Here is a 9,995-nt window from a genome sequence, read left to right as displayed (position 1 = left end):
AATAAGATGGATTGATTCAGTGACTAGGGTAATGAGGGTAGGTGTGTCAGAGACAGTAAAGTTGACACAGGATAGAGCAGGTCTCAGGGCTATTGTACGTAACATCAGTTTGAGTCACAAGTGACTTGACAGCACATAACAACAACAACAACAACAGATATATTGAAGTCCTGGGAATGGACAGGAATGAGATATATTGAAATACTAACCTCTGGTACCTGTGACTGTGCCTCTTTTTATTAGAAATAAGACTGTGTACAACTAAGTTATGATTTGCTTATATTAAATTTCTGCTTTTGTTAGGTATCACTAAGAGAACCTTGAATCTAATGACTGATAAAGCTCTACAAGAAAATGGATTCAGACTCAAAAACATACTAGATTGGAGCAATGAATCTAAAACCATAGAACACCAGGATTGTCAGATGCCATCAGAAGTTAGAAGAAAGGCGTAGAACAGATTTGCTCTCATATCTTACAGAAAGAACCCACTTTGTTGAAAGTTGATTTTGTACTTCTATCTTTTGAAACTGTGACAGAATATATTTCTACTGTTTCAAGCCATCTCTTTTGTAGCAATTTGTTGCAGGAAACTAATACTATCCATATAAGGAGACTAGTCCTCCATGACAAAGGGACAATCAACTGTTTCTCCCATTTCTACCCCATTTTGACAATAGTAATAGAAAACTGTAAACTTAAGGTGTAAATATCTTCACTTCAATGCATTATGGAAATCACTGGTAGAATGAAAATCAATCAAAATAATATACTTTAACATGTGGCAGCTCTACTTTTAGGACAGCTAAAGGCAAAACATATTGCCAGGTAAAATAAAGACACTAGAAAAGGTGCAGTAGAGTTTCATTATCATCTCTTCATTTTAAACTCAGATTAAATCACTGTATAGGTGGACGGTAATTCAATCTCTTTCAGCTATGAAGTATAACCTATTAAAAACCATTAAGTGTTAGAAACAAAGTCAAGAATGAAATATGTCTACAAAATTTTAAAAACATATTGAGAATGAGCTGGGATAAAAAAAATGGAGACAAAAAGGCATGAGAAAGACAGAAAAAGAGGAGTACAGAAGATCAGGCCGTGGAGAAAATTGAGCTGCACCTGCAATTCTTTGGAGGTCAATGCTATTACCTTTGATTTGTATGATCGGTCAAGCCTGCATTTCTTCAACTGGAAGTGAGAAGATATGGTTTAAGACAAGCATAAGTTGCAAGTTGGCCTTTGAGTGATGGAAAAAGTGTATCGCATAATTCTGTATGAGTTTGGGTTCTTAGCCTTTTCTGGGTCACAGAGTTCCTCTTTAATAATCAGATGAAAGCTAATGGATCTTTTCCTTAAAAATAATGCACAAACATTCAAATTTGTATGCAATTTCAAAGGGTTCACAAGACTCTTGTAACCCACCCATTAACCTAAAGCAAGACACTTCTGGTAAATAAATGTTCAGTGTTCTTAGAATTGAGCTTTCAGTTGCTACTTATTCCAAAGCAGATGAGACCCAGGTATCGCTCTTCCTTATATAGAGGTTTTCTGGTACCTCTGTTTTGTGAAAAGAGTTTTAGTGCAAACTGTTGGCCTTCCAAAGTGAGAATTGCTGTGAATAGTAAACGTTTGGCAGAGGCAATTAAAATAATTTTATACATATACACTAATATGTATATATATGTATATGTATGTCTATGTATTTAGGAGCTCTGGTGGTCTTGGGGGTGGGGTTTGGGGAGGTGCAGGGGGGATTGTGTACCAATGAGGGAATTTTTCTTTCGCTTTTCAAGGAGCGGAGCAAAAGGGGGGGGGGGGGGAGGGGTTTGTGCGGGGACAAGGGTGCAACAATGAATGAATGGAATTCCAAAATCTCTGTAGATGTTCATTGAAATGAAAAATAAACAACCTAAATTTTAAAAAAAAGAAGGTAAAAGAAAGAAACTGTACTGCAATCCCAAAACCACATGGTTCAAATTCATTAGCTGCTCCAAGGAAGAAGGACGGGCAATCTCCTCCTGTGAGGTTTACTGCCTCTGAAAACCAGCTGGAAGGTCAACTATGGGTTGGTTTCAACTTGATGGAACACAGCACAACAACAATATATGTATATATACATACACTTATATGTGATGCTTGTAAGGGTGGAGGGACAGCACAAGAGAGGAAGACCTTTAATGAGATGGATTGACTCAGTGTCTGGGGTAATGAGGGTAGGTGTGTCAGAGACAATATGGTTGGCTCAGGATAGAGTAGGGTTCAGAGCTGTTGTATATAGGGTCACTGTGAGTTAGGGTCAACTCGACAGCACATAAGAACAACAACAACAAACAATATATATACGTGATGTGTGTGTGATACATGCTGTATGTGTGTGTATCTCCCAGCTGATGTAATGGCTTAATGCTCAGCTGCCAACCTGAAGATTGGTAATTCGTGCCCACCAAATTACTTTGCAGGAGAAAGGTCTGGCCATATGACTCCACAAAGGTTATAGCATAGCAAAACTTATGGTGCAGTTATATTCTATCACATGGAATGACTATGAATTGAAATTGTAACAAGAATACAAGTGATAACTCTGCATTTCATTTTTTAACTGCTTAACAGTTTTTCAAAGTAGGTACACCATTTACAATCCAAGTGTTCCAACTTCTTCATATCTTTAGCAGCACTAGTTATTATCTATCTTTTTTTTAATGTTAACCTTTCTTTCTTTTTCCTATTACCAGTTCATAGCTGACCCTGCGGTGGGTTTCCAAGGCTGTAAATCATGAGGGAGGAGATTGCCCATCTTTCTCCTGTAGAGTTGCTGATGGAGTCAAACATCCAAGACGTTTGATCTTTGGCTTAGCAGTGTGACCCCCTTTGGACTATGCCACCAGAGCTCGCTTTAGCCTTTCTAAGTGGATGTGAAAGAAGCTTTTGTGCCATAGAACATTATGTGTTGTGTTATCAACCAAATAAGCTTAGCAATTTGAATCTACCAGCTGATCTTAGGGAGAAAGATGGGCAATCTACTTCCATAAAGATTTGTTTTTGTTCTTAGGTGCTGTTGAGTCGAGTATGACTCATCATGACCCTGTGGACAAAAGATCTTAACCTGGCTCTATCCTGCACCATCCTCACATTTTCTGATGCACAAGAGTCCATTGTAGCAGTCACCATATCAATACACTGGTTGAGGATCTTCCTCTCTTTCACCGACCCTCCACATTTTCTAGCATCATGTCCTTTTCCAAGGACTAACATCTCATAGCAACATGTCCAAAGTATGTGAGGCAAAGCCTCATAATTCTTGCCTCCAAAGAGCACTCTGGCAGCACCCTCTCCAAGACATATCTGTTTATTTTCTTGGTTGTCCATGGGATGTTCAGTGCTCTTTTCCTAAAGATTTACAGTCTCAGAAAACCAATGGAAGCTTACTATAGTCAGAATCAATTCAAAAGCAGTGAGTAAACTGGTATGAAGTGGTTTGATGCTGTTTTCATTTTGAGTCATACCATGTCAGTAAAAGATGGTCTTAGAAGCTTTACTTAATACACATTATTAAGAATTATAGAATTATAATTCTTGAATATAGAGACTAAGAAATCTTTGGTGGCCTAGTGGCAAGAAGTTGTGCTATCATCCCGAAGGCACATGGTTTGAAGTCACTAGCTGCTCCATGGGAGAAGGATGGGCAATCTCCTCTAATGCAACCGAGTGCTAGGGGGTCAGCTATGACTTGGTTCTGACTCTATGGTTTACGAAAGAACATGAAGACTAAGGGGTGCCGCTCCAGGACATGATCTTCACAATTACTTGCTATACATCAGAGAGCTGGACAATAACTAAGGATGACAGAGGAAAAATCAATGTCTTTGAGTTGTGGTGCTGGAGAAGAGTCCTGAACATACCGTGTACCACCAAGAGAACAAGCAAGGCTGTCTTGGAGAGGGTGAAACCAAGTTTCTCTTTGGAGGCAAGCATTTTGAAGCTCCATCTCACATACTTGGGACATGTGGCCAGGAAGGACCAGTCCTTGGAGGAGGACATCATGCTTGGAAGTGTAGAGTGAAAGTGCAGGAGAGGAAGACCCCAGATGAGAAAGATTGACATAAAAACTGAGGCAATGGGGTTAGAAATGTTGAACTCAGTGAGACTGGCTTATGATAGGGCATGGTTTAGAGCTATTGTATATAGGGTTACTATGAGTCACAAGTGACTTGATGGCACATAAAACCAACATACTTTGCATTGGACATGGGAAAAAACTGTTGTCAAGGACTTCTCCAAAGTGCTAAAGAGCAACAATATCACTTTAAAAACTAAGGTGCTATGGATTCAAGCCATAATCTTTTCAGTTACTTGCTATGTATCTGAAAGTTAGGCAACCAATAAGGATAATAGAAGAATTGACATCTTTGAGTTGTGAAGTTGAAGAAAAGTACTGAATATTTTATGGACTACCAAAAGAACACACAAGTCTGTCTTCCTCCCAAATAGAATCAATGTGCCTGTTAGAGGCAAATATTTAAAAAGTATGGTCTTAACATTATTTCTTTGGGCATTTGTCAGAAGGGGCAAGTCTTTGGACATGGACTTATGCTGGGTAAGATGGAGGGCTAGAAAGAGACAAAGACCCCCAACAAAGGACTGACATGCGATTGTTCCAATAGGTTAGAGGCTAGAAGAGACCACAAGGATAGTAAGTGTACGGCAAGGTTCAGATAAGATCACTACGATTAGTAACAACAGCACCTAACAACAACAATACTAATATATTTTAAGGAGGTTGCTTTTCTCCAGTCATAATAGGAGTGCCTTCTAATAGTATGAGTTTCTCTTTCAACACAATGTCAGACAGTGTTTCACTATTATCTATAAATTTTACACCAGCTAATTTTCTCAGAAGTAGATTATCAGGTAGTTTTTTTCACTCTGTTTTGTCCTAGAAACGCCACTGAAACCTGTTCACCATGGGTGACCATGTTAGTATTTTAAATACTGGAGGCAATATATTCTAGTTTCTAGTGACAGGACACACCACCAACAAGCAACAATATCACAAGAAGATCCAAGTCATCATAGTGTAGCAAGCTAATATACAAGTCAGTAATTTTCAAGATTTTAATCTTTAATGTCTTAAAAAGCAAAGATGTCACTCTGATCACTAGGTGCGCCAGACCCAATTCTGAGGCTTTTCAGACCCCTCATATGAAGGTAGAGAGCTCTACTGTAGCAGTCTGTAGATAATTGTGTTGTTAATTCAAAGGTCTCACCTCTCTGGCAGTTTGAATCCACCTCAGAAGAAAAAGAGGCAATATCCTCCCATGCAAGTGCAATTTACATCCTTGGAAACTCCGTGAATGGGGCAGCTATGAGTCAGTTCCAACTCAATGAAAATGAGTTGGTTTTCTCATATACATGTGAAAGCTGAGCTGTGAAAAGGGAAAAAGAAAAAAGAAAAAGAATTAGTAAGTATCAATTATAGTATTAGAGATGGCCTGCCAGAAGAACGAACAAATCTGTCTTAGAAGAATGACAACCAGAATGCTTCTTAGTAAAAAAGGATGACAAGACTTTTTTTGCTTACTTTGGGCACGTTATCAAGAGAGACCAGTCCCTAGAAGAAGACATGGAGTTTGGAAATGGAGAGGCTGAGGGGAGGAGGGGGGAAAGGCTAAACCCTCCCTGATAATAGTGGCTGCAACCATACATTCAAATATACTATTATGTCACCCCAGTAAGAATGGCGTAATTTAACAGAACAGAAAACAACAAATGCTAGAGAGGTTGTGGAGAAACTGGAACCCTTATTCACTGTTGGTGGGAGTGTGAAATGGTATAACCACTATGGAAGGCTGTGTGGCGCTTCCTCAAAAAGATGTAAATAGAAATACCATTTGACCCAGAAATTCCACTACTAGAAATTTACCCTAAAGAAACCATAACTGCCACTCAAGCATATATATGCACACCCATGTTCATTGCTGCTTTGTTCATAATAGCAAAGAGCTGGAAACAACCCAAGTGCACATCAACAAACGAATGGCTAGAGAAGCTGTGGTATATTCACACAATGGAATACTGTGCAGCATTGAAAAACAAGAAGCTCATGAAATATTATGCAAAATGGATGACCCTGGAGGACATTATGCTGAGTGAGGTATCTCAGTCACAAAAGGATAAATATTGTATAGTACCACTGTTATAAAAGAGGACTGACATGATTAGATATCGTTGTTATGACAGGAGTCCAGCATGAAGGTAGCATAGTGGAATGGACTTGAGAAGGGGAGGTACTTAATAACAATGAAAGAATTTTTTCTTCTACTTTTCAAAAAGAAAAGTGAATTGGCAGGGTGGGGTGGGCATGGAAAAAAGTGCAACAGTGAATGAATGGAAATCCGAAGTCTCTGTAAACTTTCATGAAAATAAATTTAAAATAAAAAATATAAAAAAAAATTAAAAAATAAAAACAAACAAAACCCCCAAATCAAATATACTACTCTGGTGATGACATAGGATGAGGCAACATTTTGTTTTGCTTTACATCATGAATGAATTGACATGCTTCAAATACTGTGCTGCTCTGGACATGTTCATCAGACTGTGCTAGAAAATTTGTAGGACAGCTACCTGTTAAGCTGACCGGAAGAAATTCATACTTGTTTCAATTCCCAAGAAAGCTGATACAACATAATGTGAGACTTTTTAAACAATATCATTAATATTGCACGTAAGCAAAATAATGATGATCATCCAAAAACGGCTAGAACAATACATCAACAGGGAATGGCCAGAAGTTCAGGCTGAGTTTAGAAGAAGCTGTGGCACCAGGGATATCATTGCTGGTATCAAATGGATCCTGGCATTCTTTATACCAGAAGAATGTCTATTTATGCACCTGAGAGCTGGACAATGAATAAGGATGACAGAAGAGTTGATGCCTTTGAACTATGCTGTTGGAGAAGAATACTGAATATTCAATGAAATTCCAAAAGAAGAACAGGTATGTCCTGGAGAAAGTACAACCAGGGTGCTCCTTGGAGACAAAGATGAAAAAGCTCACTGAGCATGTTAGGATAGAGTATTCCTTAGAGAAGGACATCGTGCTTGGAAAGGTAGAGGGTCAGTGAAAGAGAAGACCATCAACCAGATGGATTGACATAATGATTGTCATGGGCTCGAGTTTGTCTGAAATAAAAAGGATGGCACAGGATAGGACAGGGTTCAGATCTGTTATTCACAGGGTTGCTATAAGTTGTCCTTGACTTTAGGGCACCAAACAACAACAACAACAACAACATACATCAAATTGCTGAACTGGAAGCAACTCCATGACACTGAACAACCACATGACATGAAGTTGTGTGTTTTGTGGTTTTCATTTGCACACCCATAATGAACAATTATGTTGTCTTCTGAATATTTTCTTTAGTGAAATATCTATTCTAATCATTTTTCTATTTTCTGGGTTTTGTTTTTTCTTTTTGTCTTTTTAGTATTAAGTTGTAAGTGTTTGTTGTATATTTTGGTTATAAGTCCCTTATCATTGATATGATTTTTAATTTTATGATCTTTTATTTTGTGAGTTGTTTTTTATTTTATTTTAATCATACTCTTTTAGAAATAAATGTAATACCTATGTTTTTCTTTTGCCACTGTACATTTTCTTTTATATATAAGAATTTCATTGCCCAGTCAAAGGTTATTAATATTAACTTGTATGTTTTCATTGAAAGATTTTGTAATTTAGCTTTACAATTAGATCTTTTATGCATTTTGAGTTAATTTTTTGCATATGGTGTGAGGTAAGGGTTCAACTTCATTCTTTTGATCTGAATATCCAGTTTTTCTGCACTATTTATTGGAATTACCTTCCCCTCCACTGAATTATCTTAACATCATGTTTAAATTCAATTGACCATAAGTGTATTGATCTATCTTTGGACTCTCAATTCTTTTTCTTTAAATCTGTAAGTCTATCCTTTTGCTAACCATTTAATCATGATAGCAGCTATTTAGGTTCAGGGAATTTAAGCAGTTATTTTCAAGATCATACAATTAGTATGCAGAAGAGCTGAGATGGGAAACTTGAATTCTCTGATACCAAAGGCCTGACTTGAAAGCTAACACTCTTGTCACCGGAGGGAGTGACTGTGACATGGGCTCATAATTAGGCAAAGAGTGACAGAATGAAAAAAATTTGCATTCAGAGAGGATAGAACCTGTAGGAATATAAGAATATATGAGCAAAGTCAGGACCCAGGGGACAACAGAGTTGGAAGGAAGCCATGACACCACAATTAATTGAAGGACTTTGAAAGCTCAGAGGGAGCCCCCTTACCAGCCCATGTGGATCAGAGAAGGTTTCCAAGAGTAGTTCACAATTGACAAATGTAAGGAAGCTCTATAAAAGGGTGTCAGATAGTATGTGTAATGAAAGGGGTAGGATAGATTCTAGGGAGAGAAGGAATAGCGTGCATGAAGGCCTTATGGTCAGAGTACATTAAGAAAATGACACAAATGCAACTTGAGGGACCTTCACTGGTTAGCTGGAGAACAGTAAGACTAGAAAAAAAGTAAAAGACTAGAAAAGTAAGTTGGGGTTACATTACCAAGGGTCTTGCATATCTTACTAAGGAGTTTTATTTTACAGGCAGAAAACAACAATTTCTAAGTTTTGTATGAACTTGGAGAAACGATGAAAGTTACACAATTGTTCAGGTCTTTCATTCATAGGGTTGCCATGAGTCATCTATGACTTGACAGCAACTTAACAATAATAACACCAACATAGAGAGAGCTCTGTGGGCCTGATGGATAGAAAGTTACACTGCCAAGTTAAAGGTGGGTGATTTTAATCTGCTGCCCTCAAGCCTAGTTTTAATTGTTTTTGGTCCAACATTCTTCTAAGTGGTATTGCACTGGTCTATCCATTTGTTGTACAGAGGTAATTCATGGTTGCTGTGATGCTAAACACCATGATACTGATGTGATAATGGTGGACAATGTTTGGTGGAGTTCCCTGATTAAAACAAGCTTGAAAGCAGAAGTGGCATCCACTTCTGAAATAGCTTGCCTCCAAGCTCTATGAACTTGGAGAAACAATGAAAGTTATACAATTAATCAAGTCTTCTGTTCATAGGGTCGCTATGAGTCGACGGCACCTAACAACAAGTTTTATATGAGAGAGTTGCATCTTTGGAGAACTGGTAGTACAGAGCAAGATAGACTGGACAACTGCAGGAAGCAAAGGTAGAAACATCGCTTTCAGAGCTGTTGCAAGTGAGACTACAAGGAGAACAGGGATAGAGAGAAGAAGGTAGTTCTCAGGATGCATGATTGATAGGTTATGGTGAATGATTTGTTATGGTGAAAGGAATGACACAGGGAGGGCTAATACTGACACTATTTCTAGAGAAAAGAAATAAGAGACAGTTTTAATTAGAAAAATAAGGCAGATAGTTTATTTGGGGAAACGTGGTAATTGAGGTAGCCGTGTAACACCTAGTGAAGATGACCTACAAGTGGTTAGAAATATGGGATCAAATCTTGGAAGATGGATACACTATCGTTATTGAATCATGACCCCACAAAGATAATTGAAGTCTTAATCACAGTAACAGTGACTGTAACAGTTGTGTAAGAGATGATAAGGATGACACAGGATGGCACAGGGTTCAAATCTGTTGTTCATAGCGTTGCTATGAGTTGTTCATGACTAGATGGCACCTAACAACAACAACCACCACGTACAAGAACATGTGAACTTGTTTGGGGAAATTGAAGCTTTCTTTGCACATACTGTCAGTTAAGTTGACAAATTCATGCCAAAATGAGGAGGGTTTAATTCTAATCCCTTCTGAGTGCCATTTTTAAAACAAAATATAGAAGAACAGATACATAAATAGAGTCACACACAGGGGAGGACCGTATGTGAAGATCCATCTACAAGTCAAAGAATTCCAAGAAACATTCTGGGCTACAGAGCTGAGAGAGGC

The sequence above is a fragment of the Elephantulus edwardii genome, unplaced genomic scaffold (assembly GCF_000299155.1).
Source record: "Elephantulus edwardii isolate Elephantulus edwardi_28Jun2011 unplaced genomic scaffold, EleEdw1.0 scaffold00224, whole genome shotgun sequence".
NCBI lineage: Eukaryota > Metazoa > Chordata > Mammalia > Macroscelidea > Macroscelididae > Elephantulus > Elephantulus edwardii.
The sequence above is the reverse complement of the archived record's forward strand: the minus strand, read 5'-3'. Positions refer to the sequence as shown.